Source organism: Pipistrellus hanaki (genome assembly GCF_964339955.1).
Source record: "Pipistrellus hanaki genome assembly, chromosome: 11".
NCBI classification, from domain to species: Eukaryota; Metazoa; Chordata; class Mammalia; order Chiroptera; family Vespertilionidae; genus Pipistrellus; species Pipistrellus hanaki.
The window spans coordinates 33,532,821-33,559,639 of NC_140513.1; the positions used below are offsets into that span (position 1 = coordinate 33,532,821).

General features: G+C 42.3%; 1 long non-coding RNA gene across 1 annotated transcript in view; it reads left to right on the top strand.

Annotated features, from left to right (window-relative positions):
* LOC311630442 overlaps nucleotides 1–26,819 on the top strand; it is a 930,538-nt gene that overhangs the window by 153,394 nt on the left and 750,325 nt on the right. The gene's annotated exons all lie outside the window — the stretch shown is intronic.

Below are 26,819 nucleotides of genomic sequence, written 5' to 3' on the forward strand. Positions count from 1 at the left end.
TCAGGTCCTATTTCCAAATATAGTTTCACTTGAGGTGAGGGCTTCAACGTGTGAATAGGGGGACACAGTTCAATTCATAATAAATGGTAGGAGCTTGGACTAGAGTAGCCACCATGGAAATGCAAGGGAAGAAACAGACAAAAAAAAAAAAGACTATGGAAGAATAAGAGGAAAATGTTTATAAAGGACAGAGAGAAAGCAAAGACAACACTAATATTACCAACCCAAAGGCTGGGGGGGGGAGGGGGGAGTTGCCCCCCAGAACAAAACAGCCCCCTTGCAGGGCTTAATGTGCTGTCACTTCCCCTCCCCTCTCCTGCAGGGTGATTCATGCATTCTTGCAATGCAAGAACAGCCCATCTTTCCTTATATGAGAATTGTTAGTTCCAAATATACAGAGCTTTTAGGGTTGTGCAAGAGACTAGGGAAAATGAAATGAAATTACATGGAGATTTAGACTTCAGCAGAAAAGACCACTATATTGAACTCTATTAGACAGGATAATATTCACTTTCCCAAAGGAAGTAAGAACTGCCACACTCATTCACAACCCAAAGCCAGTTTCAAAGTGTATCCAGTGAACCACGGTCAGAAGCCTTCAAGCCCTTTCCTTTGTCATGCAATCACTGAGGTTCCTGAGATCCAGTGTCACAGTCCAGACCATCATAACGTCCCATCTGCCAGCAGTGTGGTAGCTCTTCCCCATTTTAACTAAAGGCTAATTCAATCACAAGCCTGAATACTATTCACAAGCTGGCTTAGACTGCGTCCCCCTGAGGCAGACCCTGAGATGAAGATCTGTGCCTAGATGACTTATTAAATGCATGCTCCCAGGGGAGACTGGGAACGGAATGAAGGAAACAGGACAGAGACTACAGGAAGCTACTACGCAAAAGTGATTGCTGGCAGGTTCTGCAGAGGGTAGCCTCATCCAGGTCCCTCAGGGACTCTGACTTGTAGGTTATGCCCCAGCTCTACTCCCTTGTGCTGCCATCACTGGTTGAGGGCTACACCCAGAGTGGTTTCCAGGCTCCATAGTAAATCCTCCAGACTCTGTTTGTCTCTCCAAAGGTTTGGGAAAACTCCAGCAACCCAAGCGCAGCTTTCCTAAATAAAGCCCCAGGCACATACTTTGGCATTGGAAGTATGATACATCAAAATCAGTGGGAATGTGGACACTGTAAAAAAAAAAAGGAATCCAGGGGGATCTGGACAAGCACACGTGCCATGATTCCATAGTTCTACTAAAATATGTAGAGAGGAAAAGTCATGGATGCGTGGAAAGGTTTAACTTTGTATGTTTGCTGTTTACTAGTTCACAAACTGAAAGGGCTTCTTTTACCTGTGGGTCACATGACTCATTCTGGACAACTGGTTGTGAATGGCAGTAATATCTGTCATTTCCGGACCAAAACCAACTGCCCCCACCTGCATCATGAACAATGGAAGCATGTATAGAGATGGAAATGCCACAAGAGAGAAGCAACCTTTACCCTTGGAGGAGACTCCCAGACTGGCAGCAAACATTAACAATAAAATGAAAAAAATAAATGTTTGTGTTTGGGTTTGTTTGTTTTTAATTGAATTTATTGGGGTGACATTAGTTAATAAAATAATATAGATTTCAAGTGTATAATTCTATAATACATCATCTGTATATTGTACTGTGTGCTCACCACCCAAAGTCAAGTCTCCTTCCATCAACATTTATCTCCCCTTTACTTTCTCTCTTCTACCTCCCATCACTCCCCTTCCCCCGGTAATCACAATCTGTGTCTGTGTCTGTGTCTGTGAGGTTTGTATGTTGTTTTGTTTTTGTTTAAATTCCATCAGCATTTTTACCCAATCACCCAACACCCCTCCCCTCTAGTAGCTGTCAGTCTTGTTTTCTGTATCTATAAGTCTGTTTCGGTTTGTTTATTTTGTTCATTTGATTCTACATATAAGTGAAATAATATGGTCCTTGACTTTCTCTGGCTTATTTCACTAAACATAATACTCTGCAGGTCCATCCATGCTGTTGCAAAAGGTAAGGTTTCCTTCTTTTTTTATGGCCAAGTCATATTCCATTGTGTAAATATACCACAGCTTTTTTATCCATTCATCTACTAATGGGCACTTGGGCTGCTTCCAAATTTGGCTATTGTAAATAGCAATGGAATAAACATAGGAGTCCATATATTCTTTCAAATCAGTACTTCAGGTTTCTTTGAATATATTCCCAGAAGTGGGATCACTGGGTATTAGGGCAGTTTCGTTTTTAATTTTTTGAGGAAACTCCATACTGTTTTTCCACAGTGGCAGGAGCAATCTGCATTCCAACGAACAGTGTATGAGAGTTATCTTTTCTCCCCATCCTCGCCAACACTTTTTTGCTGATTTAGTGATAGCCATTCTGACAAGTGCAAGGTGATATCTCATCGTGGTTTGAATTTTCATTTCTCTGATGATTAGTGATATTGAGCAACTTTTCATATGTCTATTGGTGATCTATCGTCCTCTTTGGAGAAGTGTCTATTTTTATCATTTGCCCATTGTTTAATTGGACTGTTTATTTGGTGTTGAGAATTGTATAAGTTCTTTATAAATTTTGGATATTAACCTCTTATCAGATATGGTAATATGTTCTTCCATTCAGTAAGCTGTCTTTTCATTTTGTTGGTTTCCTTTGCTGTCCACAACTTTTTAGTTTGATGCAGTCCCATTTGTTTATTTTTTCTTTTTTCTTTTTTGTTAAATATATTTTTATTGATTTTATATAGAAGAAGGGCAAAGGATAGAGAGTTAGAAACATCAATGAGAGAGAAATATTGATCAGCTGCCTCCTACATGACCACTGTTGGGGACTGAGCCCACAACCAAGGTACATGCCCTTGGCCAGAATCAAACCTGGAACCCTTCAGTCTGCAGATAGATGCTCTATCCATGGAGTAAAACCAGGTAGGACTGTTTATTTTTTCTTTTGTTTCCCTTGCCCAATGAGATATATCAGAAAAAAAATATGTTGTTACAGAAAATTTCCGAGATCTTATTGCCTATTTTTTCTAGGATTGTTATGGTTAGAGTCTTAAAGTCTTTAGTCCATTTTAAGTGTATTCTTCTGAATGTTATAAGAAGGTGGTGTAGTCCCTTTTTTTTTTTTTCCTTCATATATCTGTCCAATTTCCCCAACACTATTTACTGAATAGACTGTCTTTACCCCATTGTATGTTCTTCCAGCCTTTGTCAAATATTAGTTGACCATGGGTTTATTTCTGGACTCTCTATTCTGTTTCATTGATCTATGTCCATTTGTATGCCAGTATCATGCTGTTTTTATGACTATAGCCTTGTAGTATAGTCTGATGCCAAATAGCATGATTCCTCCAATTTTGTTCTTTCTCAAGTTCACTGTTGCTATTCAGGCTCCTCTGTGGTTCCATTTAAATTTTTGGAATATTTGTTCTAGTTCTGTAAAATACGCCATTGGTATTTAGTTAGGAATTTAGTTGAATCTATAGCTTGCTTTAGGTAGTAGGGATACTTTCTATCAATGAACACAATATATGCTTCCACTTATTTGTGTCTTTTTAATTTCTTTCTTCAGTGTTCTACAGTTTTCAAGTACAGGACTGTTACATCCTTAGCTAAATTTATTCCTATGTATTTTATTATTTTTGAAGTAATTGTGATTAGGATTATTTTCTTAGTTTCCCTTTCTGATAGTTCATTATTGGTGTATTAAAATGCAACTGATTTCTAGATATTTATTTTGTATCCTGCTACTTTACTGAATTCATTTATTGGTTCTAATAATTTTTTAGTAGAATCTTTAAGGTTCTTTATATACAGTATCATGTCACCTGCAAATAATGACAGTTTTACTTCTTCCTTTCCAACATGGATGCCTTATATTTCTTCTTGTTGTCTGACTGGTGTGACTAGGTCTTCCGATATTTTGTTGAATAAGAACAGTGAAAGCAGACATCCCTGTCTTGTTTCTGATCTTAAGGGAAACATTTATAGTTTTTGCCCATTATGATGGTTGTTGGTTTGTCATATATAGCCTTTTTTATGTTGAGGTATATTCCCTATAGTCCCACTTTGCTGAGAGGTTGTTTTTTTTTTATCATAAATGGGTGATGAATTTTATCAAATGCTTTTTCTGCATCTATTTATATGATCATGTAGGTTTTATCCTTCATTTTGTTTATGTAGTGTATCAAATTTATTGATTTGAAGATATTGTGCCAACCTTGCATCCCTGGAATAAATCCCACTTGATCATGATGTGTGTTCTTTTTAATATATTCCTGGATTCAGTCTGTTAATATTTTGTTGAGGATTTTAGTATCTCTGTTCATTGGGGATATTGGGCTATAATTTTCTTCCTTTATAGTGTCTATATCTGGTTTTGGAATTAGGATAATGCTGGCCTCATAAAATGAACTTGGGAGTCTTTTCTCCTCTTGAATTTTTTAGAATAGTTTGAGGATAGGTGTTAGTGTTCTCTAAATATTTGGTAAAATTCACCTATAAGTCATCTGGTCCAGAACTTTTGTTTGTTGCAAGTTTTTTTTTTTAATTATTACAGCTTTAATATCATTAGTTATAATCAGTCTATTCAGATTTTGTGACCCAGTTTTGGAAGATTGTATATTTCTAAGCATGTACCCATTTTGCCCAGATTGTATAATTTGTTGGCAGTTTGGGGTATTTTCACTTGCAAATCAAATCCTCCTAACATGTAGAAATTATTTATGCACAAGGATGATGTTTAAAGGAGACTACGGAAACCTAAGAACATTGAATTTTGAGGATAGGGACATTGGTGGGTTTTCTCTTTTATTTTGAAATCAGTTTACCTTTATTAAGAGCTTACAGTGAGTCAGATATATTCATTATCTCATCTAATACCCATTTTATAAGAATAAAACTATAACTGCGATTTTAATGCTGTTTGTTCCATAATTAAAAACTTACACAACAATAACTGTACTGTTAAAGGGACTGCTTTGCTCCTGGAAGCCATCCTCCTATAGAATGTAACAGTACAAAGATCAGTTGATATGAAAGAATTACTCTATACAACACATGAAGGGCAGATGGACAATCTCTTATCCAAAAAAAGTTTACAATCTCATCCAAACAAGCTGAGCTCAACATATATATCATGTCATCTTGCCCTCTATTACAGTAACATCAATATGGTTCACAGATAAGATGACCACAATACTAGGGACACAGTAAGAATTCAATACATATTTGCTGAATTTTATGAGCAACCATGGAGTTGCTCCTTTGCAATGCATTTCAGTCTTTTAATTGCTTCTGTTGAGATAGCATTTCTATGCTAGAATGTTCAAACTAAAACTAAGAACTACTTACCTAAATTAAGATCAAACTGGAACCTCATGACTGCATTTGCAAGTCCTTGATTTTTTAAAATGTTCTAGATAGCTTATACTTGCCTCTCTAGATCCACTCTCTACCCTTTCTACCCTGTGACCTGAATGGTCTACTGACAAGCTTCCAGTTGGGTATGGTCACAGGAGACAGAAGGATGAGGTCAGAATCCTTATCCTCTGGGCTTTCCCTCTGCAGGGCCACTGCAGGCTGATTGTCTCCTGTAATCAGCCGCCTCCATACAGCCTGCCATTCAAACTCCAGTAGTCGCCATCTCTATTGAGGGTATTAGTAACAAACCCCCACCATAGCACTGCACTCTTTCTAGCCCCAGGCTACTGCACAATCGTCTACGATTTTGTTCTACATATATGTAAATGATCCCTTCATCAAATTCACTACAAGTTATCCAATTAAGGCATGACATTTGATTTTTCTAGGACTATGACTGATACAAACATGGTACCCAGTTGATTTTGTAACTTGAAATTAAGAAGGATATAGAATCTTTTTTTAGCAAAATAAGACCTAAAAGTTATGCAGTTGTAGGAGATGTGTCTTCTATGTTGACTTAGTGGCAGGGTCTTAAATTGTACAGTAGAGATACCTAAAAATTTTTTTATATATCCATAAAAACCTTTTTAAGTCACCAATTAATGTAAAGGCCAACCTGAGTTCTTTTCTACTCTCCAACACTCTTGGGATTCTAAGTCTGACACCATTACCCAATATTAAAAATAGGTAGGGAAAGAGAACAGCTGTGATTTATACCCTATTTCGTAGGTCAAAGATGGAGCAATCTTGGGAAAGCCTCAGCCTGGGAACAGAAGAAAGATGGTAGGACCTGGTTCTGAAGTTAGAGAGCACAGGGTATAACAAAGAGGAACTGTGTGCATGATGGGATATTTTGACTGCTCAACAGAGTAAAGGCTGCTGTATGTCAGCTGACAACCAGCATCTTATTGTTATTCCCTGGGGAAGGAATAGGCGAGATGAGGAACTCACTCTCTGAGTTTTCAGGGTTGGCCCACTCGGATGGCCCACCACAAGCTGAAGAAACCTTTATGTGGAGAAGCGATGCTACAAAACCAAAAGAGGGCTGTATAGGTTTTATGCCATACAACTCCAAGGAGCACCGTGTGCCGTGATACTCAACGAAACGGCCATACGAGCAGTGGCTTTGCTGAATCTCACTCAGATACCAATGTTCCTACGTGGTACCTTGGAATGATTAGCTAGATCCGATGCCACGCTCTATGTTTCAACCTCAAGCATCTATCACTTGGGTTCCACCAAAATGAACATGAAAGAACAGAGTGAACATTTTTGGAAGTTGAATTCCCTCTGCTCATATCCAGTCATCAAAAGGCTCATAAGATTCTTGCACGTACAAACAGGGAAAGAGGGCTGCTACAGGACCAGCCAACAATGTGCTGTCAAAAGTGGCAGGAGTATATGTGCATATATAATTTGAATTGTGTGCCGTCATAAAAATCTGAGTCTCCAGCTGCTTTTGGAAAAATTCATACGATCTGGCAACACTAGGTTCACCATCCCAAAAAGCCACTCTCCCCGGGGCTGAGTAACAGCCATGCCCTTTAAACCAGACCTTCCGCCATCTGCCTCGTTGACTTGCGTTAAATCCTGGCTTCTGGAACCATCTCAGTGAGCCAAGCCTGAAAACGCCGAGAATGGGTGCCTCACTCCCTTCCTCCTTCCCCAGAACAGCAGCAGGTACAGCAACCTTTATGGGTGGCCTTGATGAGCAGTGAAATATTTGGACCCTGGTGATTCGGGGAGCTCCTTGGTCATAAGAAGTGGCATCAGCTCTACTGTCATCAATCAAACAGTAACGTTCCTGAATGGTAGAAAGACTTCTAAAGAAACCTCTGGCATGGAGCAGACAGGCATATCTCTATGTGGGGCTGCGGGAAGGAGAAGAGATATACAAAGAACTTATATACTTATCTGCATAGCCCATGAATGCGGGTAAGAGGGTAGTGAAGACCTGAATGGGAGGTGGAGGGGAGAGGACGGGGGAGGAGTTGGAGGAGGGAGGACACATGGGAAAATGAGAGATATCTGTAATACTATCAACAATAAAAAATACATATTTTTTTAAGAGAAAGAAAGACACCTCTGTAGGTTAAATTGCCATACTCCCTCCAACTAGAGAGTTCCAAATTCACACAGATCCATTTCTGAAAACGTATTAATGGGGGGGGGGGGGGGGGGGAGCAATGGTAAGATATGTACACAGATAATAATTTAATAGATAAATTTTTAAAAAATGAAAACATATTAATGTTGAAGTGGCATGATGTTGCTGTTTGGGGTTGTATTCCGCCCTACAATCACTCCGGGCCTCTAACCATCCCACCAAAATCCCAACTGGTGAGATGCTAGGAAAAGGTGCCCGCACATCCATCCCCAAGCGCCCAGGCGAGCACGGCCACCAGGCCTCTGGGCCTCATGCATAAGAACGAGCAACATGGCAACGCGGGCGGCCCGGCCCGAGCTCAAGCCTGGACCCGGAGAAGCGGGGGGAGTACCTGGCAGGCTTCTTCCACAGCGAATGAGGCCGCCGCAGAGGAGCTCCAGCAGTGTCTCTGGGAGGAGCAGAGGAGTACTTGGAGGTGCTGCGTCGGAGAGGCGCTGGAGGAGGCAGAGGAGCTGGACCGGTTGGTGACGGCAAAGACAGAGTCTGCGCAGCGAGACCACCCAACCTCCTGGGGCCTCCGTCAGCGGCCAGAACCTCTCGGACCCGCCACACTCAGACTGCCCGGCCTGAGCAAGCGGCTGCACGGGTCTGAGGGGAAGGCATCCTCCACGGAGAAATCCACCAGAGCCTCATCCGGGAAGTCCCGCCCGCCCAGGAAGTCCTGTAGCAAAAAGGTCCAGAGCAGATGTCCCTGGTGGGCCTGGACTCCACCGAACAGCCCCGAAGTGCCACTCTCACCAGCAGAACCCAGCGCACCAGCTGGCCAGCACGGCCTGGCACAGCCCCGCACAGCCTGAAAGGAAGCTGAACACCAGGCCATGGCCCAGCCTAGGCTGCCAGGACCTGTCCTGTCTCCACTTGGCTGTCCCCCCATCACCCGTCTGCACCGAGACCTCCCAGAACTAGCAGGCAGCTGAGAACTGCCTCTGGAGGAACCTTCGGGACCAAATTTGGAGCATCTTCCCAATGGGCCCGCGCCCTCCGTTCAGCCCCTTTGCTTTGGGAGGTCCAGAGTTGCCTCATCTTCTCCTGTCTTTGGGGCTGTACATCTAGCTCCATTGAGCCACTATTGGAAGTAGAAGAGGAAAAGCACAAGAACTTTCCATGTAACAAATGGGGAGCTGTCCTTTTTGAACTGACAGGAGTGCTGCCATGATGAATAGAAACAGGAGTAGCCCTGATGAAGCCTTGGTTAACTTCTGAGCCCCATCGCCTCTGGAAATGGAGAGGAAATCTTTTAGCATTTCAATCAGGCTGACATCAAGCACTGAAGACTGTTGCTTTGAGGCAGAATTGTAAGGCAAGGTAAGGTAGAAAACTGGAATGGGAGAATGTCAGCTTGGCAATAAGAAACGAAAAGAAGTTGAACGGCACATTAGGAGGTCAGGGGCTCTGTTTCTTAAATATCAGGGACTGTTAGAGCTGGGCAGGACCCGAAATCTCATCTAACCCCTATTCAAAGAGGAGGAAATGAAGCTGAAAGTTGTTAAATGGTTTGGCCAGGATGTCTGTCTTGTTAACCTCTGTTCCCCAGCATTCAGTAACAGCAGTTGATTAGGTGGTTGGTTGGTTCATTGAATGAACATATGGCAGAATTTGAACTGAAACTCAAGACAAGGGTTTTACAGCTAATGTTTCATCATCAGAATTACCGAAGAAAGTTTTTTTAAGGTTTCTTGTTTTATTTCTGTATTTTTAAATATATTTTTATTGATTTCAGAGAGGAAGGAAGAGAGAGATTGAAACATCAATGATGAGAGAGAAGCATTGATCGACTGCCTCCTGCATGCCCCACACTGGGGATTGACCCTGCAACCTGGGCATGTGCCCTTGACTGGAATCGAAACTGGGACCCTTCAGTCCACAGGCTGACGCTCCACCCACTGAACCAAACCAACTAGGGCTAGGAAAGCTTTTTAGATAGATGCCTAGATCCTACCCCAGACCTCTTGAATCAGATTCCTCATATGTGGGAGCCTGGTGATGTTAACCTTCCCCCTGTTCATTTGGATGATCACATGGGGTTAGGAATCATTACCCTAAACAATGCCATTTCTTGATACCGAATGTACCTAAACAGTTGCCATTCTTTCCACCTTGTCAGCTTGCTACAGACAGAGTAAGCACATCCCCTTTTGGAGTCTGGAAGTCTCCACTGAAATTTTTTCTAAACATAGCACACAGTTTTCAGGGAGGGTATCACTTTTAGCCCAATTTGGATGAAACGGTGAGTGTTGACTTTGAAACAATAGGATTTCATAGCACTGAAATGGCATAGGATTAATTAGCAAGGAAAAATATACACAAGAGAATATAAAGGATTTCATAATAAAACCTTTGTCACTCAGCCCAACAATGAGGCGCCACATGGTCTGCATAGAAGGGTCCTGGCAGATATCCTGGTTTAGGGGATGCTACAGGCAAGGACTCAGAAAATAACATAACTGAATTAGGTCTTCATTAATATGACAAATAGGGTGTTATTTTTTTACTCAAAGGATAATAAGCTAGTTTTATTTCAGTAACAAGTGTGTGTGGCTTTTTGTTTCTCTCCCATTAAAATCTTTGTCTGGCATTCATCACGGGCTTGTTCAGACCTATCTAGGATCTCCTGTGAAAGGGAAAGAAGCTAAGCATGGGCCATAACAAATCAGAGGGTAATATGTTAACCAGACTCCACTCTCAAAGGGACATTCCCAGATAAATGCATTTATGCTGGCAAGGTTCTTTGAGCTCCCAAGGGGAAAAAAAAAAAAAAAAAAAAAAAAAAAAAAAAAAAAAAAGATGTGCTATGCATCTTGTCCTATTAATAACCTCTTTGGTTTTTCATTTATGCTCATACCCACATTGATACAAGAAGCTATGTGGTCCGCTTCATTCATTCATTCATTCATTCATCTACTTTGAACTTATGTATGAAAATAAATACAAGGCCTTCTTAACTTCTTTCAAAGCCTACATTTAAATAAAAGTGAGGAAGAGAAAACTAAATAACACCTCGTTTTTACCCTTGCTTAAATCTGTCTAATTCCCTGTAATTAATATATTCCAAAATGCAACTCTTTTTTCTGGGAACCTAACATATAGCATGGTGATTACAGTTGATAACACTGTATTATATACTTGGAAATTTGCTAAAAGGCTAGATCTCAAGTGTTCTCACCACACACAAAAAGGTAACTATGCGAGGTGACAGCTATGTTAATTGGCTTGATTGTAATACTCATTTGGCAATGTATATGGGTATCCAATTATGCACCTTACATGTATATAATTTTTATTATAACAATTATATCTCCAGGCTAGGGGAGGGGAGAGGCAAATTATCCAGCAGAAAAGATTGGTCAGTCCCAGAGGTATTATCCATAGTATCTCCCAATTCTGGCACCCGTGTCTCTCTCATGGCCGCTGCTCACTAAAAGAACTCTATGAAGTCCAAACAAGTTTTTAAATTATCCAGCCCTCTCAACTCCTGAAAGATAGGAAAGAAAAAGTGAGGGAAGGTGAGAGACAATGGTGGTAAGGATGGTGCTAAAGCAGAAAACACAAGCCAATAAATGCAAGTAAGTTCGGAGTTAGGGCCGCCACGGAGTCTTAAACCAGGCCCGCTGTGTTTTGATCTTGCGGAAGCACATATGGTCTTCCATTAGCGGGTCTCAGAGCAGTGGGCAATGTTACCATACCATATGTGCTGATCACAACAACGGGGCTGATTTATGTTAGTGAGCGCGAGGTTTTTTCTTTGTGTTTCATCTCCTTGTTATTTCAAGAGAAATATAAGGGCAGATTTATTCTGCCATTACTGGGAGGCTTCCTAGAGTTTGTGTGTCTAAAGTTGATAGTTTCCAGTAGGGTGAAACAGAGCTGCTTCCGACAAAAATTTGGTGAAAGCTAGGAGTTCCTTTTCCTCCTCCTCACCAAAAAATGAAAGCTGATTTATCCTCATTCCCACCCCTACCCAAAGCTCATTCTAGAACTGTGGGCATAGAATTAAGGCTAGAGTATTATAGAGAATAGTCGCTCCATAAGTTTTATGCTTACATGTGATTTCTCCTGTTTCCTCTACTTCTTTTCTCACCAGGAGGAGTAACTATGGCCAGGGATCAATGACTTCATAAGGCTAATCAGGCAAACCCCAAGGATGTAAAATAACTAGGTAGGAATTTTGGAAATGACTCCTATCCTCATTTCCCTAGAAGACTCTAAGATTCTCCCTTGGTGGCCAATTAATTATTTATCTAATTGTGCAATTAAAGTGGGTCAAAATGAAGATGAAAACAGAGGTTTCAATACCAGCACAAAGAGAGGTTATTACCCCTTGTCACATGTACAAACAGCATATGGCCCCCACAGGATCCAGTCACCTCTGGTCCTTTGAGGCTAGAAAACCATTTATCTTGGGTATCTCTATGCTCTTATCCCACCTAATGTCACCCCCACTTCCGAACCCCAAACAGCTAGCACCTCCCTACAGTCCCCAAAACAACCTAAAATACCTGCCTTCCCAATGTTGATCTTCAAAACTTTTATCAGATCTTCTATTTCCTCTAATCAATAAACATCAAAGAGATTCAAAGAGGTATGTAGGACTAATAGCCATTCTGGAGCTAGTCTTCCCTTCGTTGTGCAGTTAATAATAATAAAATAAATTTCTAATTGGTGGAAAAGCAAAAGGTGAGACAAAGAGGAGAGAATCTTTTCAGGCATTTGTGGGGAAGCGGCACGTTTTAGACTGGATTCTAAATTTTATCAGACTGCCTTTACCTCCTATGTGTACCCCACTCACCTCTCCCTTCCTCACTATTCTATCCTAAAAGATCAGGGATAGGAGAGAGGCCTGAGTTAGCAATAAAGTTGAAGGCAAATGGCCCAGTGTTTGGAGGAGACTTTGTTTAGCTAACAAACCTCTTACCTTACAATAGAAAATAAAGTTCTCTTTTTCTTATCCACCTCTTTTTAAAATTGAGGAGGTGATTTAAAGAATCATATCCTACCTCTTTTATATAACTAGCATCCTGAAAAGCAAAATAAGGTGTTTGAAAACACATATAAAGAGGTTACAAGTACAGCTTTAAACTCAAGCAGAGTTAAGTTCAATGGTGAGCTTTGTCATATACCACCTTTGTGATTTAGGGTAGTTGCTACCCTTCTAGATTCCCATTCTCTCACCTGTAAAGTGGGGTTATTCACACCGATGTCATTGAGAGGATTCAATAAAATGAATTCTATAGACACTTAGCAAAGTCCTTGGCTTATTGTGAATGCCTAGTATCAACTGGTTGTTGCTTTTTGTTTGTTTGTTTGTTTGTTTAAATATATTTTTATTGATTTCAGAGAGGAAGGGGGAGAGAGAGAGAAATATCAACGATGAGAAAGAATCATTGATCATCTGCCTCCTGCACACCCCCAACTAGGGATTAAGCCCGCAACCCTGGCATGTGCCCTTGATGGGAATCAAACCCCAGGCCCTTCAGTCCACAGTCCAATGCTCTCTTCACTGTGCCAAACTGGCTAGGGCTCAACTGGTTGTTTTTGAGATGAGGGTGATGGTAATGGTCACAGCCCACTAGTTGAGAGGGAATGATGTCTTATCTCTTTCTTCCTCCTCACAGTACCACCCACAGAATGCATATACCGTATTTTCCGGCGTATAAGACGACCCCCTAATTTTACAGTTAAAACATAGGTTTCGGCCTATATTCACTGTATAAGACTACCCCCCACTTCCGAGGCAACACCAGTTCTTTTTTTAATAGACCGCCTCTCTGACTCTGGCCAATCTGAGCAGGCTTTTTACAGAACACAGTGTAGCTTGAACATGTACATGTACACTGTATAAGACTACCCCCCACTTCCGAGGCAACACCAGTTCTTTTTTTAATAGACCGCCTCTCTGACTCTGGCCAATCTGAGCAGGCTTTTTACAGAACACAGTGTAGCTTGAACATGTACATGTACACTGTGTTCTAGTAAAAAGCCTGCTCTGATTGGCCAGAGTCAGAGAGGCGGTCTATTAAAAAAAGAACTGGTGTTGCCTCGGAAGTGGGGGGTAGTCTTATACAGTGAATATAGGCCGAAACCTATGTTTTAACTGTAAAAATTAGGGGGTCGTCTTATACGCCGGAAAATACAGTACAATAAACTCTTGCTGGATTGAGTAGAAACAGTGGGCACAGTTAATTAAGTCTTTCAACAAGTATGTTAGGCACCCAGGTCCCACAGAATATCTTAAATTCAGGAGACAAAACTGTGAAGAAGAAAAACTTATTAAACTCCCTGTTAAGTGTTGAAAGTCAGATAATCAATAAGTAAATAAGTTACATAATTTCAGATGATGATATAGCAATATGAACTATTAAATATTAAAGAGAATTATGTAGTAGAGAATAACCTGGGGTGAGGAGCAACTTTTTATAGGATCATTAATAAATCACTTCTGAAGTAGTAGTATTAAATCTGAGAATTGGATGATTAAAAAAAAAATGTTAATGGCAAGAAGATCTAAGGAGAGTGTTCTGAGAGGGATGAAGCTGGGAGACTGTTTACTATGCCAGACTAAAAATGTGAACTTTAATGTCTAAACAATAGGGAGCCATTGAGGGGTTTTTGAATAGGACAGTGATTTATTCAAATTGGCATTTTGGAAGCATTTCTTTGGTGAATATATGGATAACAGAATAAGGCTAGAGGAAATGCAATGAATGGAACCCAGTTATCTATTTGCCATCTTCACCACCAAATAATAAGGATTGGCATGAGGGTCCCAACAGTAAGGTGAGAGACAATTAAAGGGAATTGGTATAATTTAGTGATTAAGTGAACATGGAAAGCAAGGAAAAGGAAGAGTGATACAATTGCAGGTTGCAAGTTCAAAACAATGGGAAAATGGAGCAGGCTGAGAAATGTGTCCTAATTTGGCTATGTAAATTTTGAGTTGCCTGTGGAACATCCAGGTCAAGATGTGTAGTAACCTGGTGCTCAGGAAAGAGATCTGGGCTAGATCTTTTTGGGACTCTCCATAATAGACAACAGTTGACATGCCCATGAATTGCATCATGAAGTGTGTGTGTGTGTGGGGGGGGGGGGGGGGGAGAAGATGTCCCATGTTTGGCATGGGCTGGGGTCTCACCCTCGGAGTGGGTTCGAGAGGCTGGGTGGCAATGAAGATCCTGGAAGTATTATAAATGAGAAGGAGAAAAATTAAAAGACTAAGGAAATGAGACGGAAATTACCCAGGTTCAAATTATTGCTAATCATTCCTGGCTGTTACTCTTTAAAAAGCAAAAAGGACTCAAGGAGGAAAATTGTTCACCAGCAGTCACCTCCGCTGCCACTGTGATACCTGGTGACACATAATTAGAAAACAAATGACAGATTAGTTTAATAATATTCATTAGTAACTAATAAAACTGACAGTGTTTCCTATTGAAAGCAGGTTGGGCTGTTAGTTGATTCTAAGCAAATTATGTCCCTCCCCTCCTGCCTCCCTCCTCACTCTCGCCTCTCTTATTTACCTTTCAGCTCCAGGCTGGGGGGTAAGGGAAGGGATTGCAAATGGCTCATAAAAAAAAGGGCACAAAGGATGAGGTGATTGAGGGGACAAAGAGAGCAAGAGAAGACAAACCAGAATGGGAAAGAAGAAGCTCCTGAGGTCCAGGGAGGAGAGAGATGAAGGAAGAGAGTGAGTGTAATCTTCCCCCACCCCACCCCAGCTTTAAACATTTAAGTGCTTTATTATAAATTTTCATTTGCCTCAGGGAGAAAATGGTTAATAGAAGAAGAAAAAAATCAGTGCTTCGTCTCAGGCATTGTTGTTCTTTTCTTTTTCCTTAAAAAAAAAAAAAAACAGAAAAGTTATCCTAAGTAAGAATTTTAACGATATGCAGAAATCATAGCTGTCTTGCTGAATTGCTGTAGGACTGACCCCCTTGACAGTTCTTAAATTATTCAGCTATCAAGGGCCTGCTAAACATTAAATTAAGCATCCTCTCTCCCCTGTCCTAAACCATTAAGTTATGCAAATGCACAGATAATGGGGCATATGACAATCGGAGGCATTAATCATGCAGCCCTGTCTCTGGGCTGTTGTTATGTAGAAACTGCATCTGCCAACAGACCGAACAGCCACAATTAGATCTCTCTTAATGGAATGAGGAGACTGCCTAGCCCTCCACACTCGTGTTAGGTTGTAGACCAGGGAGTGAATAAGGCACTGGGGAGATAAGCCTGCTCTCCATCTCTTCTCTCCCTCTCTCTCTCTCTCTCTCTCTCTCTCTCTCTCTCTCTTTAATACCTGCTCCTCCAATTGAAATGAAAAATTACCTGTAATTGTTATCATTTGCAAACAAAACCTGTCAGAAGATAAGCCTGCTGTTTACAATGGGTGTTTTTGTTGTTCCTTGGGGGGAATTTCCTTCCTTCTTTTGTGTGTGTGTGTGTGTGTGTGTGTGTGTGTGTGTGTGTGTGTGTGTTTAACAAATTCTCTGTTTTTGAGGGGAGGCTGGAGCTTGGGAGTGGGAAGAAGCAAACAAACAACCTCCAAATTGCTCTTGAAGATGCAGACTGACTGACACAGCCAGGCAGGTTGCTGGCACACTCTGCTGTGGGCTGCTTGGCTCCCACCAGCACCAATCATCCGAGAAAGGAGAAAGAGGCGGGCAGAGAGTAAGTCTTCTACCAGTCTCTCCCCTTTCCCCCAGCAAGTGGTAGATGAGATAGACAGACAGGGAGACATCCATCCCCTCATCTTCCCAAGAATTTTTCTATCACTTCTTCATAATTTAACACTCAGTTTACAGCTTATGTATTTTTTGAAACCCAAGGACATAGTTAAGCATTTTTACTGTAGTCAATTATTTTGTTATTTTTAGTTTTACTCTTAGGACACGAGGACAACACAACTGGCTTTGTAGGAATCTATGTATTTGACTTACTAACAGTTGCCATCTATAGATTTGAGTTGGCATATTACTTCATACAAAAACTGACTTCCAACTGGTTTCTCAAGAATCCTATGGTTTCACAGTCCTGGGTAGAGAGGAGGACCAATGTGGGAAAGATTCATGATCACCACCCTCTCCACCACCATCCCACACCCAGCAATAGCGTCACTTCCAACTGTTTCATATGCTGAACTTTTATGTTAAGAAAAAATGTTATTCTGTTTCTCTGGAATTAATATTACATGGAAAGCTGTTTAAAAAAACAAAAACAAAAACTGCTCTCCAGAATTAACTGGCTCTTTATTTCTTTGGATTCAGTGAGATCCATTCATAATAAACAGATCTCATTAAAATCTTTTTTTTCCTTTAATTTACTCCAGGGCTTGATTGCTGGGCTTACCCTTTATTGGCTGCATGACCTTAAACAGGTGCCTCAATCTCCGTAGGATTCAGTTTTTTATCCATCAGATGGGGATAGTAATGCCGGATATTGGGCACCATTTAGCACCATGGATCTTTTTTTTTTTTTTAATATATTTTATTGATTTTTTACAGAGAGGAAGGGAGAGAGATAGAGAGCCAGAAACGTCAATGAGAGAGAAACATCGACCAGCTGCCTCCTGCACACCCCCTACGGGGGATGTGCCCGCAACCAATGTACATGCCCTTGACTTGAATCGAACCCGGGACCTTTCAGTCCACAGACCGTCGCTCTACCACTGAGCCAAACCGGTTTCGGCAGCACTGTGGATCTTGATCCAGCATCTAAAAGGGTTCTGGAATCTGGAGAAGGGGCTGTGCATAGAGTCCAGAGATGAAACATAATTTGGAAAGGCATATAGGGCGGGGGGGAGGGGGGGAGGACGGGGGGGAGGTGGGAGAGGAGTGGGGAGGGCAGAGGAGTCTGGCTAAAGAAACCAAGTTCTCCTTGTCTCAGGACCCTTGCTTTTTATTAACACAAATTGTCCTAAGGCAAGGTGAAAATATACACTTCAAAGGGTAGGGTTTTGTACAGAAACATAGTCAGATTGGGGAATTACCTCCAGCTATTCAGGTGTTTGACCAACATGAGGCAATAACATGTAGATTAAGATGCCCTTAGCTGTCTGGCAGTAAACAATCAATTTAATGCATCCTTTTCAGGTTTGGGGAAATGCCTTTAGCCATTCCCAACAGGCAATAACATATGTGACTCAGCCCTTGTTGAGTCCCCAAGTTTCATCAACCTTTTGATGAAACTCTTGCAATTATGACATGCTGGAATTGGCTTCTGGCAGAATAGCACCTTCCTCCCAAGGATGTCAGAAGAATCCAATAAGCACCAATGTAAAATGCCTAGCACAATACTTGCTACCTAGCTGGTATTTAATTAAAAATCTTTCTTTACCAAATATATCAAACCCTCAGCAAAGAAGTAGTTATACATTTCTAACCCCCACAATGCTGGCACCGTGCTGGGTCCATCATAGACTTTACACAAATATTCGCTAAATGCAGAAAGGAAGGAATCATCAATGCCCAGCTAGACCCACATCCCTTGGCCACACAAATCCAGGGTAGACCACCCATGACAGTGTGACAGATCATAAATGAAGAATTCTGGAGCTTACAACACACTGTCTTACAATGAGCATTTTTATCAAATCCACCCCACAATATATAGCTCTGTGCCTTGCTCTTTAAGGATCTAAGTGTTCTAAATCTTTGCTTAAGGACACTGATGACACATGGTGCTTTTCTAATTGAGGCAGATGGACAATCCTAAAGCAGAATGCATTAAAGCAGAGGGAACAGTCAGTCCACAATACAGAAAACACAGCACTTGGACTTGGAACTAGACCACCTGAGTTTGATTGACTCAGACTCAGCCAAGTATGACCTTAAGCATTACTTAACCCACATGTGTCAAACACAAGGCCTGCGGGCCAAATCCAGACCGCCAGGCCTTGCAATGTGGCCCACACCGCGCTGTCATCACTGCACTCCGCTGTCAGTTTATGACTGTTCAGTAAACCATTCGGCCCGCGATTTAGGCTGGATTTTAGATTTTGGCCCCTTCTCTGATTGAGTTCGACACCCCTAACTTAACCTCTTCATGCCTCACCTTCCTGTCTCAGCCCTTATCTGTAGGGCTATGGTGAGGGTTAGAGTTAATGAATGAGAGGTGTTCAGAGCAATGCTTAGGACATAATAAGTACTCAAAAAATGTTGACTGCTATTATGTTTATAATAACTGACATTATTAATTCCTCATCATAAACCCTTTTCAGCCCTTTTCAACCCTTCTCTCATCTAGCTGTCCTCTAATCTCACGGGTGAAACAGAAGAGATTCAGTCATACAGAACAAATTCCTGAAGAAACTTTATTCATGGAGCAAGTGTGAAAATTTATTTTATTGGTAGTAAAAGGGAATTTTAAGGCTATAATACCAGCTCTTTATTCCTGGAAGGGAAGTAGTTGCTATAACGCTGTGCTTTAAGCTACATGGTTAGTTAGCACCATTCCTCTTCATTGGAGAACCATGAAATCTATTATGGTCCCTTAGGAGGGAAGTTTCAATGAGAAATTTCTACATTTGTTTAAAAAAAAATATTGACCATGATGGAAAGATTTTACCCATATATGTATATATGTCACATAATAGAAAATCTGGGAGCAGACAGCCCAGTTTGGATGATAGGCTGCCACTATCAGGGCTTCAACTAATTTCTCTGATTTTTGGTGTGTGTTTTTAAACTCAGGGATGCATATTGGCTGCTATTGCTCCATTACCTAAGATCAAGAGATCTCTGCCCAGCCTGAATGAAACTAGGGGCTCTTAGCAGAAAAGAAGTGAGATAATGGCAGGTTGCTTGGGCAACCAACCATTGGCCATGGCTGCCAGAGGTTTTGAATGATGGCGTTAAGGCCATCATGTCTTCAGTCCCAACAGTTCCTGATGATACATGAGATGCTTATCACCTGCCAACCTTGACTGACTGGCAGTGGCAGCCTGGAAGTGCTGTGCCTGGAGATAAAACATTTGTAGGATCCCAGGAAAGATGGTCTGGACTTTTTAGCAATAGCTGTGAAGCACATGGCCCAGGGGAGTAGCAAGCAGCAGGAGTGCCTGTATTACAAATCATTTCCTCCTCGCTGGACTGTTCACAGCCTGTGATAGGTGCAGGAAGTGCCCCCTACATTGATGTCAATTTCTATTTTTCCCCCAACAAGACTAATCCCAACCCCACTATGCCTGCTTCGGTTTCCTCTGTGTCTGAATGCCATCTGTTCATATTAAGGAGGAAAGGATCAGCCCAGGAGGAGGCATAGGCAGGTGGAATCCCACATTCCTTCTAATATCAGATGGAAGTGTGAGCAAAATGAACCTTATGATGTCCTCCCCAGGTTCTAAATATGATGGACTATACTACAAGTACAGCCCTTGAATAAAACTTGAGATAAATTGATTAGGAAACTTTATATCTGAAAAATTGTCTCAACCAAGTATTACTGTACCATTTTTACTATCTATTTTTACAAACCATTTTTCAAAGGCACCCTTAGCAATAAATCTAGAGTTTTTGTTTCCAAATGTGAGCATTTTCATGCAAACTTTTCATCTTCCTGGGCTAGATGAGTCCAAGAAAAACATTTCATTTATTAGAAGGGCTGCATTGCAAAGCCTTGTCCCGTGAGAACACAAGCTCTATGGGAGCAAGAATGTTTGCCTGGTTTGTTCATCCTGTGTCCCCAGCACCTAGCCAAGTGTCTCCACGTCAAAAGCATTCAGTAAATATTTGTTGAATTGATGTCATAGGATAACCATCTTTCTTGTGCTGTGTGACATGTCCTGCTTCACTTTCCCCTTGAGGATTAAGATATTGATGGAGGATCCGCCAAGATCAATGGCATGCCCCAGATGAGAAATAGGGATGTGCAGGAGGGAAGCATGTGAGTCAGAGCTATCTATTCAGCCTTAAGTGGAAATTCAAGAGACACGCACCAAGGGAGCTGGCGGTAGGCCCAAAGTAACAGCTCTCCCTAGGAGGAGCTATGTCATGCTAGGAAGTCACTTACCATTAATAATAATAGCAAACACTTATATAAATGCCATGCCTTATTCCAAGTTCTCTATTTGATTACTTTACTTAATCCTTATGGCAAATAGCTATTACTATTACTGCCTTTAAAAGATGAGACTACTAAGGTACCAAGTTAATAAACTGCCCAATTTCCCAAGGTCACACACACACACACACATACACACACACACACACACACACACACACTTAGAATCAGAACCAGAATTTGAACTTGGTAATCTTGCTTACGTATATGTGTTCATAACATCTCCACTGTGCAGACACTTTGGACTCTTCCAGGACCTCCAGGACCCCAATTTGCTCATTAAATAGGGCTGTGAGATCAAGAGGAATGATGGGTCAGTAGCCCTCAAACCTTCTCAGCTGCATGACTGTTTGAGGGACAAAGGTCTGGGTAGGGATATGGGGAGAAATTGGGGGTTGGATCTTCTTGGCTAGCCAAATTCATAGAAACAAAGTAGAATGGTGGTTAGCAAGAGCTGGTGGAGGGGGAAAGGAAATTTGTTGTTTAAAGGGTATAGAGTTTCAATTTTACAAGGTGAAAAAGTGAAAAGTGGATACACTTAATACTATTAAATACTTAGTTAAGATGGTAATTTTTATGTTACATGGTTTTTTAAAAAATCTTACTTGGCCCAGTCAGTATGGCTCAATGGTTGAGTGTCAACCTATGAACCAGAAGTTCACTGTTTGATTTCCAGTCAGGACATATGCCCGGGTTGTGGCTGGATCCCCAGCAGGGGGTATGTAGGAGACAGCTGTTCAATGATTTTCTTTCATAATTTATGTTACTATATTTCTCTCTCTCTCTTCCTCTCTGAAATCAATAAAAATATGTTTTTAATTTAAAAAAATTAATGGCAGCACAGTAAGTAAAATGGACGTGGAACTCTGATTCAGTGGGAACAGGGGTGTATGATACCAGCCTCCTGGCTTCTTTTCCCAGATCCTCCCACCGAACAGCCCCCATAGGGGATGTCATCAAAGCACCGGTTTAAAACCACTATACATGGCAACTTCTAAATTCTCCTTAAGACTCAGCTCAAATCATATTTCAAAAGTCTCAGTCTTAAAAATCCCTCTAGCCCCTCAACATGCAACCAGTCAATTCATGCTCACCACCATGGTACTTGAGATCTTCCATGATGTGGCCCAGTTTAAATGTCCAAGTTTACAAAGTATCACCAAGTCTTTCCACCCAACCCTACTCCACCCACTTGCCCACCCTCCACTCTAGCCACATGGGACGCCAATCTTTTTCTCATCAACTCAGCCACTGGCACACTTTCATGTCATGGTGTCCCATTTCCTGCTGCTTTTTCTTGGCAAATCCTATCTCCCTGGATTCTCCCATTCCCTTGTACTCAAGAGTTCATCATAACAGTCTTTTGAGCCTTTCTGTATGTTGCCTTGTTCATCCTTATTTATGAAACAAGGGCTGTGTGTACAACCAGCTCAGAAGCCTGTTTCCATGGATGAGATGCTACCTCTACTCCACTGTCACTCCCACAGGTGCCCAGCTCCCCCACCCTCTGTCTGTTCTGAGGGTTCAGCAAGTACCCAATACTCCCAGGTGGAAGGATGGATAGGGAGGAGTTCAAAGAGACTGAGATACAAGCAAGCATTGACAATAACCCATACCTTCCTGTCCTCTGACCATGGTTTTGAGCCCAAGCAACAGAGAGGCAGTGAATGCTGGGAAGGCAGCCTCTGCCACGACCAGCTTGTAGCAATGAGAGGGTCAAGAGAACTCCAAGATTAAACAAGTGGGGACATTGGTCATGTTTTTCACTTGGAAAAAAAATATCCTAACTAAAGAACAGAACAGTTCTCATCTTTGACCACAAAGCTCTTTTTGCATCTTCCTTGGGTCCTAAAATGACCTGTAACTGCCATCACCTGTACATTCACCAGCCCCCACACTTTATTCTGACCTGTTTCACATGGAGCTGGCTGAAAGGAGGCACAGAACAGGAAAAGAAGGCATTTGAAAGGGAAATCCACACGTAGATGTGTACCGACCCCTCTGCCCACCACAGAAAATTATTTGGCTACTCAAACAGAGTAACCCATTCCTCTTTGTTTGGGAACGTGGTGATTATACTCATGAGAGAAAGTAAATAAGATAAAGCTCATCACCCAGGCTGGATTTTTTCATTTGGTGAGCAGAATGAAAATTATTGGAACATATCCCTGTGGGAAAAATAATCAATTTTTCATAGACTTGTTATAGGTTTCATAAAATAGATTGCACACATATTCTAAAAGTAAGAACATGGCTTTTTAATGATACTTAAAATATATGGTATGGCAAGAATTATTTAAAATGTGTTTCCGAGGCCTGAAATGTGGTACCGCCTGTTAAAATATAGATGATTTGGATAAGTCTGTCTTCCTAGGATGAATGTGAGATACAGCTCATCTTATTAGAAAGTTAATATAAAGGAAGTTGGTATTCAGGCAGTTAAGTAATTGATATAAATCCTCCCAAGATATTAGATCCCTTGAACTTTTCTACCAGTGAGCAGTTTGTCCATTGGCCTGTGTGCATGAAAGAACTGCCCTTAACCCAGGGGTCAGGAAAACAGTGTTCACACAGAAAAAGTCAACACACAGCGGCACACGAGGAAGCAGAGCTGAATCCAATAGAAGTATGAACACACCAGGCCCCCTCCTCAACCCTCTCCTCCCCACTGCTCCCACAGGGCCTGCACCCCCCCACTCAACTCCCCCATGGACATGCTGGATCTGGGTCTGGATCCCGCTGCCTCAGCCACTGCTCTGTCTGCTGTAGCTACAAGGACCAGAGACAGATGAGGGCATTGAGATGAGGGAGGGCCCTGATGGCGAGGAGCAGAGGGTGATGGCTATCACCATGTCCAGCACTGGGCAACCACACATCCAGTACCAGTTCTGGACAGAGAATATTGGAGGGCAGGTGTCATAATGTGTAGTCCAGGTGACTGCACCCATGGAACTGCACCAGATGAACCAGTACATGCAGGAGACCTCCCAGGAGGCCGAGCGGCTGCTGCAGATGGACAGTGAGCTCCTGGGGCCACAGATTGAGGAGCTGAAAAGTGAGAACACATCGAGCTTTGCACCCAGCTGCAGCAGCACAGCCTGGAGGTGAGAGCAACGGACAGTGATGCCCACCCATCCTGTCTGTGGCGGGGCCCTCCTCTGGTCTCTGCCGCCCCCTTCCCCAGCCCTTAACAGAGAGAGATGGATGCTCCTCTCCCAGCTGCATGTGGTTTTTTTGTGTTGGTTTTTTTTTTTTTTTAATCAATTTTGAGCAAAAAAAAAAAAAGAATGGGGAGAAAAAATGCATTCTGTGGATAAGTGCCCATCACTCTCCTCTCTACGTGAAAATGTATTTTCCCTTCCCCATCAGTCAGTGTCCATTTTCCCGGCTCCCACTAAGCCCCAGCACTTCTAGTGGTCCGGCCTAAGGGCAAAAGGGAAGAGGACAGAGGCCCTGCCCTATCCCATGGTCTCTTTGGTCTCTAGAGGTACTGACATGATGCTTAGGGGCAGGGGTGGGGAGGGCCCTTGGGGGACCATCCTTGAGACTGCACCTAAGAAGGGAGGCCATGTCCCACCCCACCTCTTGTTTCTGGATTCCTGCTCCCCTTTGGGCGTTTGTGTGTTTTCATTTTCTTTATGAAAAAAATGGACAAAAAAAAATAGAGAGGTATTTAACTGCAATAAACTGACCCAATGTGGCCCCACCTTGGAAAAAAATTGAACATCAGTGATTAAGCAAGTGCACCAAGTTCCAGAATGGGGGGAGATGTGGTCCTGATGCTCTGGGGTTTTAATCCCAGATCCAGACAGATTAACTTTGCTTTGATGAGCAACTGATTTTCCATACTGGCGGGCATACTGTTCCCAGGAATAGATCTCCGTTCCAAGTGAAGACTATGCCCTACACCCGAGTCCGGCCTCCTTTAGGCATGGAACATGGGTCTTCAGGGCATTGGTGGGAAGGGAGAGGACATCTTGGTCAGCACAACTGGGAAACAGGCATCTTCAAAGCCAAGTGGGGAGTCATGAGAGTCCTGTCCATACAGCATGGGCTGCCCATTTGTCACAGCTCACAGCTCCAGAAAACTAGGTCTTGTACACCCTGGGACATGGGAGCTAACATGGGGATGCAGTCCACCCTCCTCTCCACTCCGTCCCATAGGAATGTGCCTGACATGTATCCAACAATGGATGGGTGTGTGTTTAAATCTACTTGAAACATATCCAATAATGAAGATCCAAGTGTGGAAATAAAACAGAACAAAACACATGCCTTTAATTTTTTTTCCATCCTGCTGCCAATTTCTAAAACGTTATTACACTAGCGTCTCCCATCAAGGATCTGTGAAGACATTAAGCATCACTGATGTCAGAATTCAGTCTACCAGAGCAGATGAAGTGAGACCACACCAAATGTATGATAGCCGAGTGTAAAAGCTTCGGGATTTTACAAAAGGGAAGGTCATTCCAGGCCCAAGTTGGCTAAAAGGACTTCGAGAAGCGAGTGCTGAATAGAGTGTTGAAAGAAAGTAGGATTTAGATTACTAAAGGGGCAGAGGTGGCATCGCAAAAAAAGTAAGAACCCAGAAGCCAAGATGTAGAAGCAGAAACAGGCATGCCGTGTGCTGATAGCAATGACAGCACCTGCTCTAGCCAGAACTGAGGGAAACTGGGCTCTGTAATACAGTGGGCACTTATTATGGGGAAAGAGAAGTAAATTTGTTACATAGGGTCTTGAGTACGAGTAACAGGATGTTCCCTTGGGTATGGTGAGAACTCACCCCAGGATCCTTTTAAAGAACACTGCTCCCCTTTGACACTGAGCTTATGATTTCACCTGCACTCACATATTCAATATCCCACCTCAGTGGTCCTCAACCTATAGACCACAGAGTTATGGCAGAGGTCCCTAAAGTCCAATAAGCACTGCCTAGAGAATGACTTGCTCCTGCTATATTACCACTATTTTCTTCTAATATATGTAGATTATGGGAGACATAAAATGTAAATTCACTCAAAAGCCCAGGCACCAGTATATAGCTACACATGGAGTCACTTTAACAATAACCCAAATGTCACTGGCTCCAATGTCCCCGCTGTTCATGCAGGACTTTAGTCTCCATAACATACCCTTCACGCATTTCTAGCTACCAAGGATTTTATTGGTACCTGTGTCTGAGAACTAGTCCGATCTCTCCAGCTGGCCACAGGGTGGCGCTCTGCCTGCACAGTTTCCTCTCCTGCTCCTTCATCTGCTCCCTGCCTGGGACCCCAGCCAGGGCAAAGCTGCAGGGTGGTTTGTATGGAGTATTAGGGGGAAATGCCTTGTTCCTCTTTTCAGCTACATTCCCTAAATGGTCATATTTGTGCCCCACACAATATTTTACTGAGGGCTTTTTAGAAAAACAGCTCTTCCACTTTTTACTTATCACCCCTAAGGCATAAATGAAACCCGTTTTCTTATGCAAAACCAATGAAGTGTTGGTCAGGAAGAAAAATACCAGGGACAGATCTCATTCTGTATTCACAATCATCACTCCCATAACCTGCTGTCACAATGCACATCCTCTGTGAACGAGCAATTTAAACCTCTACGTGTGCAAGGAAGCAAAAGAGTAGGAGGATTTTCAATGCAGATTATTTGCAAGAGTAAAAAAGGAAGAATAACAAACATCTGGTACAGAAAGGGTAACTATGGCACACTTGTGGTAGAATGTAGACAGCTGTTAAAAACAATGAGATCAACTTAGAAGTATTGCTGCAGAAAGTCCCCTGACCCAGCACTGAGGGTGCACCTTGAGGTCTCCTGTCAAGCCCCGAAGGGTGGGGGGCATCGCATTAGGTCCCCTGGCCTGGCACTGGGGCAGAGGTGCAGCCCGAGGTCCCCTGTCAAGCCCCACAGTGGCGGGGGAGGGCATAGCCTCAGGTCCCTGCTGATTGCTCCTTAAGGCTCCTTATGAGAACTTGGCCTCAGCTGTGGGTGCAGCCATCTTTGTGATGGAATGATGGTGAATTAGCATATTCCCTCTTTATTAGATAGAATTTACAACCTTGTGGCTGAACAATCTGGTCCTGGAGGCACCTGCTCCTTACAACCCCCAGCCCCTATTTTCTGTAATCTGGTCCCTGGGTGCCCAGAGGCACCTACCTTCTATGAC